The sequence below is a fragment of the Opisthocomus hoazin genome, chromosome 9, assembly GCF_030867145.1.
Source record: "Opisthocomus hoazin isolate bOpiHoa1 chromosome 9, bOpiHoa1.hap1, whole genome shotgun sequence".
NCBI classification, from domain to species: Eukaryota; Metazoa; Chordata; class Aves; order Opisthocomiformes; family Opisthocomidae; genus Opisthocomus; species Opisthocomus hoazin.
In genome coordinates this window covers 45,008,130-45,026,781 of record NC_134422.1, presented here as the reverse complement: position 1 = coordinate 45,026,781, position 18,652 = coordinate 45,008,130, and the positions used below count along the sequence as shown (strand labels likewise).

The window sequence follows — 18,652 nt, the reverse complement described above, 5'->3', positions numbered from 1 at the left end:
TGAAGAAGAAAGGAGAGATAAAGATGGCAACAGAGCGCAGGACACACAGACAGAGAGAGAAAAAGGACAGTGAACAGGAAAAAAGGGACCGAGAAACAAAGAAAGGGTCAGATCTAGACAAAGCGACCAAGAAAGGGGCGGGGGGGCGTGTGTGCAGGGAAACCCCAAAACAAACCAGCAAGGGGCTAGAGAACAGAGAGGGAGAGAAAGAGAAGAAAGGGCCATGAAGCAGGACAGAGAAGAGAGAAAGGCAAAAAGGGAGAGCAAAAAGAGAGCCGGCTGGACAGGGAGGTACAGCAAGAAACGACCGGACAGCCAGCAGGACAGAGAAATAGAGACAGGGAGCCGGCTAGAGAAATTCTGAAGGGAGAAAAAGAGGGAGAGGGAGCAGAACACAAACACAGACAGAAGACGGGAGGTACAGGGAAAGGAAAACAAAAGGAAAAAGAAAAAAAAAAAAAAAATCACAGCAGCGTGGGAGAGAGAAGGATCCAGGGGAGGGCCCGGGACGCAGAAGAGGGGCGACAGGGCCCCGAGGGCCCGCCACTCACCGCAGCTCTCGCTCTCCGCGCTCCCGGGAGACTCTGCCGCTTCAGACGCTTCTCTGTCCTGCTCTCCTTCATTCCTCTTCCGTAACTCCGGTCACTTGGCTGTCCCCCACCTAAGAGAAAACGTCCATGTCTCGCAGCTCTTACGAGACAAGGATCCCTAGGCATGTAGCCTCGCTTGCTCGCGCGCTACGCGCAGGAACAGCACAGAGGGAAAGAGAGAGAAACAGAGAACGACGAGCGGGCAGCAGAACTGACGGATCAAGAGAGAAACTGAATCGGAGGAATAAAGAACACTGGAGGGAGACACAAGTAGAGCGAACAAGCCAGATGGACGGGGGCAGGAGACACACAGATCAGGCCAAAGAGGTGGAGAAAGTAAAATCGGTGATGGGCTGCAGGATGATAGAAAAGGCCACGGTTCAGCACAGAGGAGAACAACGGGACAGCAAGCTGGACAGGGGCATATAGCAAGAAACAAAGGGACAGGCAGCAGTATGGAGATACACAGACAAAGAGTTACGGGGAGCATGTAGGACAGAGAGAACAAGAGAAAAGGGACAGGGAGGGGGGCACAGATGGAGAAAGAAACATTGCAGAGAGCGACAGGGCAGAGGCAGAGAGGTAGAGAAAGGAAGAAAAAAGTAGCGACGAGTAAGAGGCCAGAGGGACAAGGAAAAGCCAGGAGGAAGGACAGAGTGAGAGAGAAAACAGGTGAGGGACACAACGCCAGACTGTGAAACAGAGAGCGCAACAGGGAGCAGGACGCTGGGACAGACAGCAAACGAGAGCAACAGAGAGAACGGCAGCGAGGCAGAGCACGAGATAAAACAGGGACTGAGAGCAAGACCGAGGGGTGAAGCAATAAATAACGGGGCTGGGGAGCAGGACAGCAGAAGAGAGAGACAGAGAGGGGGACACATAAGACAACCGCAAACTGAGAGGGAGAAGGAGAAGAGCACAGAGGGTCACAGACAAAAAGAGAGGGACGGCAGAAAGAGAAAAACAAGACGAGGCAGAAGGACTGAGGAGCAGAGAGAAAAAGGGTACGGGGAAAAGGACAGAGATGCAGAAAACAAGGAAAGCCTGGAGCACAGGGCAAAACTGACAAGGACAGGGAGCGGGACAAAGGGATGGAGGAGTTAAAAACAGCGATGGGCCGCAGCACAGAGGAAGAGAGAGAAAAAGAGCAAGAGCAGCAAGGGAAGAAGAGTGACAGAAGGGTGTTGACAGGGACACGTACAAAGGGGGCTTGGGGGACACAGACATCGGAAGGGTAGAAAGGAAAGGGAGGGATGGGGAGCAAGACAGCGTGACAGAGCGAGACAGAGGGAGTGGAGTGCAAGGATACACAAAAGCAGAGGGACTGGGAAGAGGAAAGAACGTCAGGGACAGAAAGGCGAGGCTGGCGAGCAGGAGAGAGAGAGGTGGAGAATGAAAAAACAGCCATGGTCAGAAGAACAGAAATGCAGAGAAGAAAAAATTACTTCCAGGCAGCAGGACAGAGGGACAGAGCAAGAGCAAAAATATCAAGAGGGAGAAGGACAGGTAACACACAGCAGGACGCTGCGGGAGTGAGAGGGAGGGAACACAGAGCAAAGCAGAAGAATGAAGAGAGAAAAAAAAAAACAACCCAGCAAACAGAAAGGGAACCAGACAGAACTAGGCAGCAGGACAGAGAGACGGAGAAAGAAAAAACAGGGACAAAGGGATAGAGAGGCAAAGAGAGGGATGGGGACCAGGACAGTGGGATACAAACAGGGAGTAGGACTCGAGATTGCAGAGAGAGAGGTCCAGGGAAGCAGGAAGAATGACAGAGAGAAAAAGGGGGCAGGGGGGTGGGGAGCAGGTCAGAGAGCCGGAGAAAGGAAAAACACTGCTGTGGAGCAGCAGAGGGGGACGGAGAAAGAGAAAGAGGGAGGGGGAGCAGGGCAGAGAAACGGAGAGAGAAAATAAGCGATGGGGAGAAGGGCAGAGCACTAGGAAGAGGAAAATAAGACAAGGGAGAAGACCGAGGAGCTCAGAGAGAAAGAAGGGTCGAAAGGAAACGCCAGAGAGGTAGAGAAATCAAGAAAAACAGGGACGAGGAGCCTTGCAGAGACGGAGCACGAAAATGTAGGGCCGGTGAGCGCGAAAGAGGGAGAGAGAGACGGGGGCAGGGGGAGGAGATGAAGAAGAAAGGAGAGATAAAGATAGCAACGGAGCGCAGGACACACAGACAGAGAGAGAAAAAGGACAGTGAACAGGAAAAAAGGGACCGAGAAACAAAGAAAGGGTCAGATCTAGACAAAGAGACCAAGAAAGGGGCGGGGGGGCGTGTGTGCAGGGAAACCCCAAAACAAACCAGCAAGGGGCTAGAGAACAGAGAGGGAGAGAAAGAGAAGAAAGGGCCATGAAGCAGGACAGAGAAGGAGAGAAAGGCAAAAAGGGAGAGCAAAAAGAGAGCCGGCTGGACAGGGAGGTACAGCAAGAAACGACCGGACAGCCAGCAGGACAGAGAAATAGAGACAGGGAGCCGGCTAGAGAAATTCTGAAGGGAGAAAAAGAGGGAGAGGGAGCAGAACACAAACACAGACAGAAGACGGGAGGTACAGGGAAAGGAAAACGAAAAAAAAAAAAAATCACAGCAGCGTGGGAGAAATAAGGATCCAGGGGACAGCTCGGGACGCAGAAGAGGGGCGACAGGGCCCCGAGGGCCCGCCACTCACCGCAGCTCTCGCTCTCCGCGCTCCCGGGAGACTCTGCCGCTTCAGACGCTTCTCTGTCCTGCTCTCCTCCATTCCTCTTCCGTAACTCCGGTCGCTTGGCTGTCCCCCACCTAAGAGAAAACGTCCATGTCTCGCAGCTCTTACGAGACAAGGCTCCCTACGCACGTAGCCGCGCTCGCGCGCTCCACAACCGTACCATGCTGCTGCTGGTGACACATACAGACCCTGCGGGGCACGCTGGCGGCCTGGCCTGCTGCGGGCTACCAAGAGGGAGCCTTCCTCACCCGCAGCGCCAGGCAGCCGCCAGCCAGGTGGCCTTCCATTTCTTCTTCTTCTTCAGCCTTCTCGGGACTCTCCAGCTTCAGCCGCGCCACCTCCTGTCCGCAGCCACTCAGCGCTCCGCCTCTCCCTTTTCGCCCCCACGCCGCCAGCACAGCGAGGCCCGGCACACGCAGCCCACACAAGCCTGGAGCGGGCGCAGCCAACGGCATCCCCAGGGCACGAACGGACAAACGCGTCCTCAGCGCGGCCCCTGCCACACACAAACAAGCAGCGGCGACCGCGTTCAGGGAGGCCGACGCACGCTCCAGGGCCAGCGTGCCGCCCGCACCACGGGCCTTGGGGGAGGCCGGGCGCTCCGGGACAGGCTTCAGGGGACGTGCTGCAGCTGGGGGCGGCTGCGCGGGGCGAGCGGGGCCGGGGGAGCGCTGCCGACTTGGGGGGGGGGGGGGGTGCCCGCCTCCTTCTCCCCTTCCCTTCCGTCACCTCCCGCCTCTGGCCCCGGGGCTGCCCGCACCCGGCTCGCCTCCTGCAGCCTGCCGCAGCGGCCGGCTCCAAGCTTCCCGTCCCACCACCCTCGGGCACCCACCACGCACCCCCGCACCCGCCGGAGGGGAGCCCGCGCCTCACCGCTGGCCTCTCTGCTCCCCCGCCGCCCCGGCACCCGACACCAGCCCGCCGCCATGCTACTCCGCCGCACCGCGCATGCGCCACGAGCCGACGGCGCGCCGGAGGAGCCACACTCTGAGCCGAACGCCGGGCTGCAGTACCGCATTGCGGCCAGGGGTCGGCGCCAGCGGGGGCGGTGCGGGCGGCGCCGGCGGGGGCGGTGCCAGCGGGGGCGGGGGCGGTGCCAGCGGGGGCGGGGGCGGCGCCAGCGGGGGCGGTGCAAGGGGGGCGGCGCCAGCGGGGGCGGGGGCGGCGCCAGCGGGGGCGGTGCCAGCGGGGGCGGGGGCGGTGCCAGCGGGGGCGGGGGCGGCGCCAGCGGGGGCGGGGGCGGCGCCAGCGGGGCGGGGGCGGTGCCAGCGAGGGCGGGGGCGGTGCCAGCGAGGGCGGTGCAAGGGGGGGTGCCAGCGGGGGCGGGACCGGCGGGGGCGGGGGCGGTGCCAGCGAAGGCGGGGTCGGAGGGGGCGGGGGCGGTGCCGGCGGGGGCGGCGCCAGCGGGGGCGTGGGCGGCGCCAGCGGGGGCGGGGGCGGCGCCAGCGGGGGCGGAGCCAGCGGGGGCGGGGGCGGCGCCAGCGAAGGCGGGGGCGGCGCCAGCGGGGGCGGGGGCGGCGCCGGCGCCCAGCGGGGGCGGCCACGGCGCCCAGCGGGGGCGGTGCCCAGCGGGGGCGGTGCAAGGGGGGCGGCGCCAGCGGGGGCGGGGGCGGTGCCAGCGGGGGCGGGGACGGCGCCAGCGGGGGCGGGGGCGGCGCCAGCGGGGGCGGTGCAAGGGGGGCGGCGCCAGCGGGGGCGGTGCCAGCGGGGGCGGGGGCGGTGCCAGCGAGGCCGGGGGCGGTGCCAGCGGGGGCGGTGCCAGGGGGGCGGCGCCAGCGGGGGCGGCGCCACCGGGGGCGGGGGCGGTGCCAGCGAAGGCGGGGTCGGAGGGGGCGGGGGCGGTGCCAGCGGAGGTGGGGGCGGTGCCAGCGGGGGCGGGGGCGGTGCCAGCGGGGGCGGGGGCGGTGCCAGCGGGGGCGGTGCCAGCGGGGGCGGGGGCGGTGCCAGCGGGGGCGGGGGCGGTGCCAGCGAGGGCGGAGGCGGTGCCAGCGAGGGCGGTGCAAGGGGGGCGGCGCCAGCGGGGGCGGGGCCGGCGGGGGCGGGGGCGGCGCCAGCGGGGGCGGGGGCGGTGCCAGTGGGGGCGGGGGCGGTGCCAACGGGGGCGGGGGCGGCGCCAGCGAAGGCGGGGGCGGCGCCAGCGGGGGCGGGGGCGGCGCCAGCGGGGGCGGGGGCGGCGCCAGCGGGGGCGGGGGCGGCGCCAGCGGGGGCGGGGGCGGCGCCAGCGGGGGCGGTGCCAGCGGGGGCGGGGGCGGTGCCGGCGCCCAGCGGGGGCGGCCCTGGCGCCCAGCGGGGGCGGTGCCCAGCGGGGGCGGCCCCGAGCGGGGGCGGTGCCGAGCGCCGGCTCCGGCTCCGAGCAGACCCCGACTCGCGGCTCCGACACGGCGCCGCACCCCCGCCGCTCCTTGCCCCCGACACGGACCCCGCCCTCCCGGGCGCTTTTCCCCGGGACCCGCCGCTCCATCCAACCCCCCCCCCCATACCCCGCGCTCACCTTCTCCCTCACTGCAGCCGCAACCCGGCTATGGCTCCGCTCCTCCTTCGGCTCGCATCGGGTCCTCCACAGCTACCCGGGGCACGGCAGCACCAGGCCCTCCACCGGCAGAGGGAGGGGCCGTCGCCATCAGCCCCGCTGCCCGCACCTGGGGCTCCCCCGGCCCCGGCCCACGGCTGGAGTCCACGATGCCGTCATTGGGCAAACACAAAGACTCTCTGAAGCCCTTTGGGCACTTCAGCAAGCAGGCAGGCGTTCCTTATTGCAGCGCCGGACACACAGGGCACGGCTCCAACCAGCGCGCAAAGCACCTGCGCCACCCGAGCGGCAGTACGGAACTTTGCTCACCGGGTGGCAGCAGCGAGCTCTTGGACACGGCGCCACCGCGCATTGGCGCCGCCCGAGCCGCAGTACCGAACTTTGCTCACCGGGTGGCAGCAGCGAGCTCTTGGACACGGCGCCACACGAGCCGCAGTACAGAACTTTGCTCACCGGGTGGCAGCAGCGAGCCCTTGGACACGGCGCCACCGCGCATTGGCGCCGCCCGAGACGCCAGTACCGAACTTTGATCACCGGGTGGCAGCAGCGATCGTACCGGCCCCTCCACGGCCACCCGGGCCACGGCAGCACCGGGCCCTCCACCTGCAGAGGGAGGGGCCGTCGCCATCAGACCCGCTGCCCGCACCTGGGGCTCCCCCGGCCCCGGCCCACGGATGGAGCCCGGCAGGAACAGGGGGCCGTCGCCCCAGCCCCACAGCCCGTCCCCTCCTCCCCTGGCCTCTGGCGCAGCCCCTCGTCCCGTGCAAACCAAGCACAAACGCAGCCGCGAGGGCAAAAGGGACCGCAGGTCTTTACTCAGTCACGCACCCAGCCAGTCCCGGGAGCCGCTCTGCTCCGGGGCTCGCGGCCCCCGACGCTCCCTCTGCCCCTCCGACACCTCGGCACTCCTTCCCGCAGCTGCGCCCGTTGCTCCAGCGGCGAACAGTCCGTCCGTCGCCTCCCGGAGCGACGCGCTGCTCGGCAGAGGCTGCCAAAAATGAGGAGCAGGGTGCAGGCCACTACAAGAGAGGAGAAAAGTGACAGGTGGCTGGACAGCGGCGGTGGAACGAGAAAGACGAAGCAGGGAAAGGGGCAGCGAGAGAAGGATGGGGACAGGCAGTCCCACAGAGATGGAGAAAGAAGCAGCAGCAAGAGAGGAAGAGCGGCAGCAGAAAGAAGAAGAGGGAGCAGGACACAGACCGAAAATGAAGAACGGGGAGCAGGAAGGAGATGCAAAAAAAAACCCTGCAGCATGACAGAGGAAAAAAGAATAGCGGCAGGGACCTGGACAAAGAGAGATGAGGAAACAGAATAGAATAGACATGGAGAAAGCAGTAGATCTGTGATGTGCTATGGAGCCGAGAAGGAAGGCCTCGAATCAAGGGACGAGGAGCAGACAGAGAGCACCAAAGACAGCAAAAGTACTGACAGGCTACAGAGTAGGAGGAAAGCAAAACTAGTAACCGGGAGCTGAACAGAAAGAGGGGAAGAAGGAAAAAAATGCCACGGCTGCAGGGCAGAAAGAGGGAGGACTTCAAAGATGGGGACAAGTCAGAGACAGATGGAGAAAGAAGGTACACAAGAGCAGAAAAAAAAGTAGTCGTAGCAGTGGGGGAAAGAGAGGGAGCCGGGGAGGGCCCAGGATGCAGAAGAGGGGTGACAGGGCCCCGAGGGCCCAGGACTCACCGCAGCTCTCACTCTCGGTGCTGCCGGGAGACTCTGACACTTCAGATGTTTCTCTCTCCTTCTCTCTTCCCTTCTTCTTCCGCAACTCCAATCGTTTGGCTCTCCTCCACCTGAGAGAAAATGCATGTGGCTGTCAGAGCTCATACGAGACGTGGCTTCCTAGACAAGAAGCCTCACTGCACACTATATGCAGGAACAGGACAGAGAAAAAGAGAGAATATGATGAGTGGGAAGCAGAACACACGGATCGAGAGAGAACTTGAATCAGAGGAGTAAACAAGGCAGGAAAGAGAGATAAAGACAGGGAAGAAGCCACAAGAAAAGGGCCTTTCTGGCCTCTACTCGCACCCCCCGGCCTCCCTTTTTTTCTGGCCTCTACTCTCGCCCCCAGCCTCCCACCCCTCTGCAGCCTCCCACTCCTTTCCGGCCTCCCTTTTTTTCTGGCCTCTACTCTCGCCCCCAGCCTCCCACCCCTCTGCAGCCTCCCACTCCTTTCCGGCCTCCCTTTTTTTCTGGCCTCTACTCTCGCCCCCAGCCTCCCACCCCTCTGCAGCCTCCCACCCCTTTCCGGCCTCCCTTTTTTTCTGGCCTCTACTCTCGCCCCCAGCCTCCCACCCCTCTGCAGCCTCCCACCCCTTTCCGGCCTCCTTTTTTTTCTGGCCTCTACTCCCCCCTCCTCGGCCCCCCCCCCCCCCAGCCTCCCACCCCTCGATAGCCTCCTACCTCCCATTTTGCTGGCCTCTACTTAATTCAGCTTCCCACCCCTCTGCAACCTCCTACCTCTTTCCAGCCTCCACTCCGCCCCCCCAGCTTCCCACCCTTTTTCAGCCTCCCACCACCGTCCCACGCAGTGCAGGACACACTGACAGAGAGAGAAAAAGGACAGGCAACAGGAAGAAACGTACTAAGAAACAAAGAAAGGGTCAGACGAAGAAGGGGGTGGGTGGTCAGGGTTGGAACCCCAACACAAACCAGCAAGGGGATAGAGGACAGACAGAGAGGAAGACAAGAACGGGCCGGGAAGCAGGAAGAGAAGGAGAGAAAGGCAAAAAGGGAGAGCCGGCTGCACAGGCAGGTACAGCAAGAAACGACCGGACAGGCAGCAGCATCGAGAAAGAGAGACAGAAAAACTGGGGACAGGAAGCAGGACAGAGGGACGGCGAGAGGAAACAAGGGCCAGGGAGCAGGACAGCGGTGGAAAAAGAGGCACTGGGGCAGTAGGACAGAAAGAGAAGGAAGAAAGGCCAGAACAAGGACGGGGAATAACAGCAAAGGGAAAGAGAAGGACAAGGAGCGGGACAGATTGTCAGAGAAAGACAGGGACAGGGAGCGGGACAAGGTGATACTGAGAGAGAAAAAGGGGACGAGGAGGCAGGACAAAGTGAAAGACAGGCACAAGTAAGAGACGGGGGAGCAGGACAGAGACGGAGGGGGAAAAGCCTCAGCTGGGCAGCAGGAGAGAGAGGCGGAGAAGGGAAAAAACAGCACCGGGCTGAGGGACCCTGAGGGAGGAATTAAAAAACAAACACAGGGAGCAGGACAAAATGACAGAGAGAGAGAAAAGGGACAGAGCAGGACAGCATTGGGGGGAGAAATGCGACCGTGACGGGCAGCGGGAGAGAGGTATGGAGAAAGAAAAAAAATACCGAGGAAGAGAGAAAGCAAACAAGGGACAGCGAGCTGCACAGGGGGATAGAGAAAGAAAGGATGGGAGAGGGAATGGCGCAGAGAGAGAAAGGCAGAAAAAACAGCAAGAGGAAGCAGGGCAAAAGGACAGCAAGAGGAAAAAGGAAAGGGACAGGGAGCTGGACAGAGATGGGAAAAAAAGCAGCGGGGACACACGAAAAGAGACAGAAAGAGAAGGGCGCAAAAGGATAGATCAGGACAGCGGCAGGATGGAGACGCACAACAAAACCTGGGACGGTCAACCTGGGTGGGCGGGGAGCGGGTCAGAGAGCCGGAGAAAGGAAAAACACTGCTGTGGAGCAGCAGAGGGGGACGGAGAAAGAAAGAGAGGGACGGGGAGCAGGGCAGAGAAACGGAGAGAGAAAATAAGCGATGGGGAGCAGGGCAGAGCACTAGGAAGAGGAAAATAAGACAAGGGAGAAGACCGAGGAGCTCAGAGAGAAAGAAGGGTCGAAAGGAAACGCCAGAGAGGTAGAGAAATCAAGAAAAACAGGGACGAGGAGGCTTGCAGAGACGGAGCACGAAAATGTAGGGCCGGTGAGCGCGAAAGAGGGAGAGAGAGACGGGGGCAGGGGGAGGAGATGAAGAAGAAAGGAGAGATAAAGATGGCAACAGAGCGCAGGACACACAGACAGAGAGAGAAAAAGGACAGTGAACAGGAAAAAAGGGACCGAGAAACAAAGAAAGGGTCAGATCTAGACAAAGCGACCAAGAAAGGGGCGGGGGGGCGTGTGTGCAGGGAAACCCCAAAACAAACCAGCAAGGGGCTAGAGAACAGAGAGGGAGAGAAAGAGAAGAAAGGGCCATGAAGCAGGACAGAGAAGAGAGAAAGGCAAAAAGGGAGAGCAAAAAGAGAGCCGGCTGGACAGGGAGGTACAGCAAGAAACGACCGGACAGCCAGCAGGACAGAGAAATAGAGACAGGGAGCCGGCTAGAGAAATTCTGAAGGGAGAAAAAGAGGGAGAGGGAGCAGAACACAAACACAGACAGAAGACGGGAGGTACAGGGAAAGGAAAACAAAAGGAAAAAGAAAAAAAAAAAAAAAATCACAGCAGCGTGGGAGAGAGAAGGATCCAGGGGAGGGCCCGGGACGCAGAAGAGGGGCGACAGGGCCCCGAGGGCCCGCCACTCACCGCAGCTCTCGCTCTCCGCGCTCCCGGGAGACTCTGCCGCTTCAGACGCTTCTCTGTCCTGCTCTCCTTCATTCCTCTTCCGTAACTCCGGTCACTTGGCTGTCCCCCACCTAAGAGAAAACGTCCATGTCTCGCAGCTCTTACGAGACAAGGATCCCTAGGCATGTAGCCTCGCTTGCTCGCGCGCTACGCGCAGGAACAGCACAGAGGGAAAGAGAGAGAAACAGAGAACGACGAGCGGGCAGCAGAACTGACGGATCAAGAGAGAAACTGAATCGGAGGAATAAAGAACACTGGAGGGAGACACAAGTAGAGCGAACAAGCCAGATGGACGGGGGCAGGAGACACACAGATCAGGCCAAAGAGGTGGAGAAAGTAAAATCGGTGATGGGCTGCAGGATGATAGAAAAGGCCACGGTTCAGCACAGAGGAGAACAACGGGACAGCAAGCTGGACAGGGGCATATAGCAAGAAACAAAGGGACAGGCAGCAGTATGGAGATACACAGACAAAGAGTTACGGGGAGCATGTAGGACAGAGAGAACAAGAGAAAAGGGACAGGGAGGGGGGCACAGATGGAGAAAGAAACATTGCAGAGAGCGACAGGGCAGAGGCAGAGAGGTAGAGAAAGGAAGAAAAAAGTAGCGACGAGTAAGAGGCCAGAGGGACAAGGAAAAGCCAGGAGGAAGGACAGAGTGAGAGAGAAAACAGGTGAGGGACACAACGCCAGACTGTGAAACAGAGAGCGCAACAGGGAGCAGGACGCTGGGACAGACAGCAAACGAGAGCAACAGAGAGAACGGCAGCGAGGCAGAGCACGAGATAAAACAGGGACTGAGAGCAAGACCGAGGGGTGAAGCAATAAATAACGGGGCTGGGGAGCAGGACAGCAGAAGAGAGAGACAGAGAGGGGGACACATAAGACAACCGCAAACTGAGAGGGAGAAGGAGAAGAGCACAGAGGGTCACAGACAAAAAGAGAGGGACGGCAGAAAGAGAAAAACAAGACGAGGCAGAAGGACTGAGGAGCAGAGAGAAAAAGGGTACGGGGAAAAGGACAGAGATGCAGAAAACAAGGAAAGCCTGGAGCACAGGGCAAAACTGACAAGGACAGGGAGCGGGACAAAGGGATGGAGGAGTTAAAAACAGCGATGGGCCGCAGCACAGAGGAAGAGAGAGAAAAAGAGCAAGAGCAGCAAGGGAAGAAGAGTGACAGAAGGGTGTTGACAGGGACACGTACAAAGGGGGCTTGGGGGACACAGACATCGGAAGGGTAGAAAGGAAAGGGAGGGATGGGGAGCAAGACAGCGTGACAGAGCGAGACAGAGGGAGTGGAGTGCAAGGATACACAAAAGCAGAGGGACTGGGAAGAGGAAAGAACGTCAGGGACAGAAAGGCGAGGCTGGCGAGCAGGAGAGAGAGAGGTGGAGAATGAAAAAACAGCCATGGTCAGAAGAACAGAAATGCAGAGAAGAAAAAATTACTTCCAGGCAGCAGGACAGAGGGACAGAGCAAGAGCAAAAATATCAAGAGGGAGAAGGACAGGTAACACACAGCAGGACGCTGCGGGAGTGAGAGGGAGGGAACACAGAGCAAAGCAGAAGAATGAAGAGAGAAAAAAAAAAACAACCCAGCAAACAGAAAGGGAACCAGACAGAACTAGGCAGCAGGACAGAGAGACGGAGAAAGAAAAAACAGGGACAAAGGGATAGAGAGGCAAAGAGAGGGATGGGGACCAGGACAGTGGGATACAAACAGGGAGTAGGACTCGAGATTGCAGAGAGAGAGGTCCAGGGAAGCAGGAAGAATGACAGAGAGAAAAAGGGGGCAGGGGGGTGGGGAGCAGGTCAGAGAGCCGGAGAAAGGAAAAACACTGCTGTGGAGCAGCAGAGGGGGACGGAGAAAGAGAAAGAGGGAGGGGGAGCAGGGCAGAGAAACGGAGAGAGAAAATAAGCGATGGGGAGAAGGGCAGAGCACTAGGAAGAGGAAAATAAGACAAGGGAGAAGACCGAGGAGCTCAGAGAGAAAGAAGGGTCGAAAGGAAACGCCAGAGAGGTAGAGAAATCAAGAAAAACAGGGACGAGGAGCCTTGCAGAGACGGAGCACGAAAATGTAGGGCCGGTGAGCGCGAAAGAGGGAGAGAGAGACGGGGGCAGGGGGAGGAGATGAAGAAGAAAGGAGAGATAAAGATAGCAACGGAGCGCAGGACACACAGACAGGGAGAGAAAAAGGACAGTGAACAGGAAAAAAGGGACCGAGAAACAAAGAAAGGGTCAGATCTAGACAAAGAGACCAAGAAAGGGGCGGGGGGGCGTGTGTGCAGGGAAACCCCAAAACAAACCAGCAAGGGGCTAGAGAACAGAGAGGGAGAGAAAGAGAAGAAAGGGCCATGAAGCAGGACAGAGAAGGAGAGAAAGGCAAAAAGGGAGAGCAAAAAGAGAGCCGGCTGGACAGGGAGGTACAGCAAGAAACGACCGGACAGCCAGCAGGACAGAGAAATAGAGACAGGGAGCCGGCTAGAGAAATTCTGAAGGGAGAAAAAGAGGGAGAGGGAGCAGAACACAAACACAGACAGAAGACGGGAGGTACAGGGAAAGGAAAACGAAAAAAAAAAAAAATCACAGCAGCGTGGGAGAAATAAGGATCCAGGGGACAGCTCGGGACGCAGAAGAGGGGCGACAGGGCCCCGAGGGCCCGCCACTCACCGCAGCTCTCGCTCTCCGCGCTGCCGGGAGACTCTGCCGCTTCAGACGCTTCTCTGTCCTGCTCTCCTCCATTCCTCTTCCGTAACTCCGGTCGCTTGGCTGTCCCCCACCTAAGAGAAAACGTCCATGTCTCGCAGCTCTTACGAGACAAGGCTCCCTACGCACGTAGCCGCGCTCGCGCGCTCCACAACCGTACCATGCTGCTGCTGGTGACACATACAGACCCTGCGGGGCACGCTGGCGGCCTGGCCTGCTGCGGGCTACCAAGAGGGAGCCTTCCTCACCCGCAGCGCCAGGCAGCCGCCAGCCAGGTGGCCTTCCATTTCTTCTTCTTCTTCAGCCTTCTCGGGACTCTCCAGCTTCAGCCGCGCCACCTCCTGTCCGCAGCCACTCAGCGCTCCGCCTCTCCCTTTTCGCCCCCACGCCGCCAGCACAGCGAGGCCCGGCACACGCAGCCCACACAAGCCTGGAGCGGGCGCAGCCAACGGCATCCCCAGGGCACGAACGGACAAACGCGTCCTCAGCGCGGCCCCTGCCACACACAAACAAGCAGCGGCGACCGCGTTCAGGGAGGCCGACGCACGCTCCAGGGCCAGCGTGCCGCCCGCACCACGGGCCTTGGGGGAGGCCGGGCGCTCCGGGACAGGCTTCAGGGGACGTGCTGCAGCTGGGGGCGGCTGCGCGGGGCGAGCGGGGCCGGGGGAGCGCTGCCGACTTGGGGGGGGGGGGGGGTGCCCGCCTCCTTCTCCCCTTCCCTTCCGTCACCTCCCGCCTCTGGCCCCGGGGCTGCCCGCACCCGGCTCGCCTCCTGCAGCCTGCCGCAGCGGCCGGCTCCAAGCTTCCCGTCCCACCACCCTCGGGCACCCACCACGCACCCCCGCACCCGCCGGAGGGGAGCCCGCGCCTCACCGCTGGCCTCTCTGCTCCCCCGCCGCCCCGGCACCCGACACCAGCCCGCCGCCATGCTACTCCGCCGCACCGCGCATGCGCCACGAGCCGACGGCGCGCCGGAGGAGCCACACTCTGAGCCGAACGCCGGGCTGCAGTACCGCATTGCGGCCAGGGGTCGGCGCCAGCGGGGGCGGTGCGGGCGGCGCCGGCGGGGGCGGTGCCAGCGGGGGCGGGGGCGGTGCCAGCGGGGGCGGGGGCGGCGCCAGCGGGGGCGGTGCAAGGGGGGCGGCGCCAGCGGGGGCGGGGGCGGCGCCAGCGGGGGCGGGGGCGGCGCCAGCGGGGGCGGGGGCGGCGCCAGCGGGGGCGGGGGCGGCGCCAGCGGGGGCGGGGGCGGCGCCAGCGGGGGCGGGGGCGGCGCCAGCGGGGGCGGGGGCGGCGCCGGCGCCCAGCGGGGGCGGCCCCGGCGCCCAGCGGGGGCGGTGCCCAGCGGGGGCGGCCCCGAGCGGGGGCGGTGCCGAGCGCCTGCTCCGGCTCCGAGCAGACCCCGACTCGCGGCTCCGACACGGCGCCGCACCCCCGCCGCTCCTTGCCCCCGACACGGACCCCGCCCTCCCGGGCGCTTTTCCCCGGGACCCGCCGCTCCATCCAACCCCCCCCCCCCATACCCCGCGCTCACCTTCTCCCTCACTGCAGCCGCAACCCGGCTATGGCTCCGCTCCTCCTTCGGCTCGCATCGGGTCCTCCACAGCTACCCGGGGCACGGCAGCACCAGGCCCTCCACCGGCAGAGGGAGGGGCCGTCGCCATCAGACCCGCTGCCCGCACCTGGGGCTCCCCCGGCCCCGGCCCACGGCTGGAGTCCACGATGCCGTCATTGGGCAAACACAAAGACTCTCTGAAGCCCTTTGGGCACTTCAGCAAGCAGGCAGGCGTTCCTTATTGCAGCGCCGGACACACAGGGCACGGCTCCAACCAGCGCGCAAAGCACCTGCGCCACCCGAGCGGCAGTACGGAACTTTGCTCACCGGGTGGCAGCAGCGAGCTCTTGGACACGGCGCCACCGCGCATTGGCGCCGCCCGAGCCGCAGTACCGAACTTTGCTCACCGGGTGGCAGCAGCGAGCCCTTGGACACGGCGCCACCGCGCATTGGCGCCGCCCGAGACGCCAGTACCGAACTTTGATCACCGGGTGGCAGCAGCGATCGTACCGGCCCCTCCACGGCCACCCGGGCCACGGCAGCACCGGGCCCTCCACCTGCAGAGGGAGGGGCCGTCGCCATCAGACCCGCTGCCCGCACCTGGGGCTCCCCCGGCCCCGGCCCACGGATGGAGCCCGGCAGGAACAGGGGGCCGTCGCCCCAGCCCCACAGCCCGTCCCCTCCTCCCCTGGCCTCTGGCGCAGCCCCTCGTCCCGTGCAAACCAAGCACAAACGCAGCCGCGAGGGCAAAAGGGACCGCAGGTCTTTACTCAGTCACGCACCCAGCCAGTCCCGGGAGCCGCTCTGCTCCGGGGCTCGCGGCCCCCGACGCTCCCTCTGCCCCTCCGACACCTCGGCACTCCTTCCCGCAGCTGCGCCCGTTGCTCCAGCGGCGAACAGTCCGTCCGTCGCCTCCCGGAGCGACGCGCTGCTCGGCAGAGGCTGCCAAAAATGAGGAGCAGGGTGCAGGCCACTACAAGAGAGGAGAAAAGTGACAGGTGGCTGGACAGCGGCGGTGGAACGAGAAAGCACGAAGCAGGGAAAGGGGCAGCGAGAGAAGGATGGGGACAGGCAGTCCCACAGAGATGGAGAAAGAAGCAGCAGCAAGAGAGGAAGAGCGGCAGCAGAAAGAAGAAGAGGGAGCAGGACACAGACCGAAAATGAAGAACGGGGAGCAGGAAGGAGATGCAAAAAAAAACCCTGCAGCATGACAGAGGAAAAAAGAATAGCGGCAGGGACCTGGACAAAGAGAGATGAGGAAACAGAATAGAATAGACATGGAGAAAGCAGTAGATCTGTGATGTGCTACGGAGCCGAGAAGGAAGGCCTCGAATCAAGGGACGAGGAGCCAGACAGAGAGCACCAAAGACAGCAAAAGTACTGACAGGCTACAGAGTAGGAGGAAAGCAAAACTAGTAACCGGGAGCTGAACAGAAAGAGGGGAAGAAGGAAAAAAATGCCACGGGCTGCAGGGCAGAAAGAGGGAGGACTTCAAAGATGGGGACAAGTCAGAGACAGATGGAGAAAGAAGGTACACAAGAGCAGAAAAAAAAGTAGTCGTAGCAGTGGGGGAAAGAGAGGGAGCCGGGGAGGGCCCAGGATGCAGAAGAGGGGTGACAGGGCCCCGAGGGCCCAGGACTCACCGCAGCTCTCACTCTCGGTGCTGCCGGGAGACTCTGACACTTCAGATGTTTCTCTCTCCTTCTCTCTTCCCTTCTTCTTCCGCAACTCCAATCGTTTGGCTCTCCTCCACCTGAGAGAAAATGCATGTGGCTGTCTTAGAGCTCATACGAGACGTGGCTTCCTAGACAAGAAGCCTCACTGCACACTATATGCAGGAACAGGACAGAGAAAAAGAGAGAATATGATGAGTGGGAAGCAGAACACACAGATCGAGAGAGAACTTGAATCAGAGGAGTAAACAAGGCAGGAAAGAGAGATAAAGACAGGGAAGAAGCCACAAGAAAAGGGCCTTTCTGGCCTCTACTCGCACCCCCCGGCCTCCTTTTTTTTCTGGCCTCTACTCTCGCCCCCAGCCTCCCACCCCTCTGCAGCCTCCCACTCCTTTCCGGCCTCCCTTTTTTTCTGGCCTCTACTCTCGCCCCCAGCCTCCCACCCCTCTGCAGCCTCCCACTCCTTTCCGGCCTCCCTTTTTTTCTGGCCTCTACTCTCGCCCCCAGCCTCCCACCCCTCTGCAGCCTCCCACCCCTTTCCGGCCTCCCTTTTTTTCTGGCCTCTACTCTCGCCCCCAGCCTCCCACCCCTCTGCAGCCTCCCACCCCTTTCCGGCCTCCTTTTTTTTCTGGCCTCTACTCCCCCCTCCTCGGCCCCCCCCCCCCCCCCCCCCCCCAGCCTCCCACCCCTCGATAGCCTCCTACCTCCCATTTTGCTGGCCTCTACTTAATTCAGCTTCCCACCCCTCTGCAACCTCCTACCTCTTTCCAGCCTCCACTCCGCCCCCCCAGCTTCCCACCCTTTTTCAGCCTCCCACCACCGTCCCACGCAGTGCAGGACACACTGACAGAGAGAGAAAAAGGACAGGCAACAGGAAGAAACGTACTAAGAAACAAAGAAAGGGTCAGACGAAGAAGGGGGTGGGTGGTCAGGGTTGGAACCCCAACACAAACCAGCAAGGGGATAGAGGACAGACAGAGAGGAAGACAAGAACGGGCCGGGAAGCAGGAAGAGAAGGAGAGAAAGGCAAAAAGGGAGAGCCAGCTGCACAGGCAGGTACAGCAAGAAACGACCGGACAGGCAGCAGCATCGAGAAAGAGAGACAGAAAAATTGGGGACAGGAAGCAGGACAGAGGGACGGCGAGAGGAAACAAGGGCCAGGGAGCAGGACAGCGGTGGAAAAAGAGGCACTGGGGCAGTAGGACAGAAAGAGAAGGAAGAAAGGCCAGAACAAGGACGGGGAATAACAGCAAAGGGAAAGAGAAGGACAAGGAGCGGGACAGATTGTCAGAGAAAGACAGGGACAGGGAGCGGGACAAGGTGATACTGAGAGAGAAAAAGGGGACGAGGAGGCAGGACAAAGTGAAAGACAGGCACAAGTAAGAGACGGGGGAGCAGGACAGAGACGGAGGGGGAAAAGCCTCAGCTGGGCAGCAGGAGAGAGAGGCGGAGAAGGGAAAAAACAGCACCGGGCTGAGGGACCCTGAGGGAGGAATTAAAAAACAAACACAGGGAGCAGGACAAAATGACAGAGAGAGAGAAAAGGGACAGAGCAGGACAGCATTGGGGGGAGAAATGCGACCGTGACGGGCAGCGGGAGAGAGGTATGGAGAAAGAAAAAAAATACCGAGGAAGAGAGAAAGCAAACAAGGGACAGCGAGCTGCACAGGGGGATAGAGAAAGAAAGGATGGGAGAGGGAATGGCGCAGAGAGAGAAAGGCAGAAAAAACAGCAAGAGGAAGCAGGGCAAAAGGACAGCAAGAGGAAAAAGGAAAGGGACAGGGAGCTGGACAGAGATGGGAAAAAAAGCAGCGGGGACACACGAAAAGAGACAGAAAGAGAAGGGCACAAAAGGATAGATCAGGACAGCGGCAGGATGGAGACGCACAACAAAACCTGGGACGGTCAACCTGGGTGGGCGGGGAGCGGGTCAGAGAGCCGGAGAAAGGAAAAACACTGCTGTGGAGCAGCAGAGGTGGACGGAGAAAGAGAAAGAGGGAGGGGGAGCAGGGCAGAGAAACGGAGAGAGAAAATAAACGATGGGGAGAAGGGCAGAGCACTAGGAAGAGGAAAATAAGACAAGGGAGAAGACCGAGGAGCTCAGAGAGAAAGAAGGGTCGAAAGGAAACGCCAGAGAGGTAGAGAAATCAAGAAATACAGGGACGAGGAGGCTTGCAGAGACGGAGCACGAAAATGTAGGGCCGGTGAGCGCGAAAGAGGGAGAGACGGGGGCAGGGGGAGGAGATGAAGAAGAAAGGAGAGATAAAGATGGCAACGGAGCGCAGGACACACAGACAGAGAGAGAAAAAGGACAGTGAACAGGAAAAAAGGGACCGAGAAACAAAGAAAGGGTCAGATC

At 61.3% G+C, this 18,652-nt stretch overlaps 1 protein-coding gene across 1 annotated transcript in view; it reads right to left on the bottom strand.

Annotated features, from left to right (window-relative positions):
• The window catches only part of LOC142362457 (uncharacterized), a 98,808-nt gene that overhangs the window by 12,465 nt on the left and 67,691 nt on the right, over window positions 1-18,652 (bottom strand). The window contains exons 27-33 of the mRNA XM_075431090.1: window positions 14,600-16,373; window positions 13,033-13,142; window positions 10,328-10,437; window positions 7,509-7,618; window positions 5,784-6,841; window positions 3,257-3,366; window positions 552-661 (exon numbers count right to left, since the gene is read on the bottom strand). The gene's annotated coding sequence lies outside the window, so the exon portion shown is untranslated. The remainder of the gene's footprint in view (window positions 1-551; window positions 662-3,256; window positions 3,367-5,783; window positions 6,842-7,508; window positions 7,619-10,327; window positions 10,438-13,032; window positions 13,143-14,599; window positions 16,374-18,652) is intronic.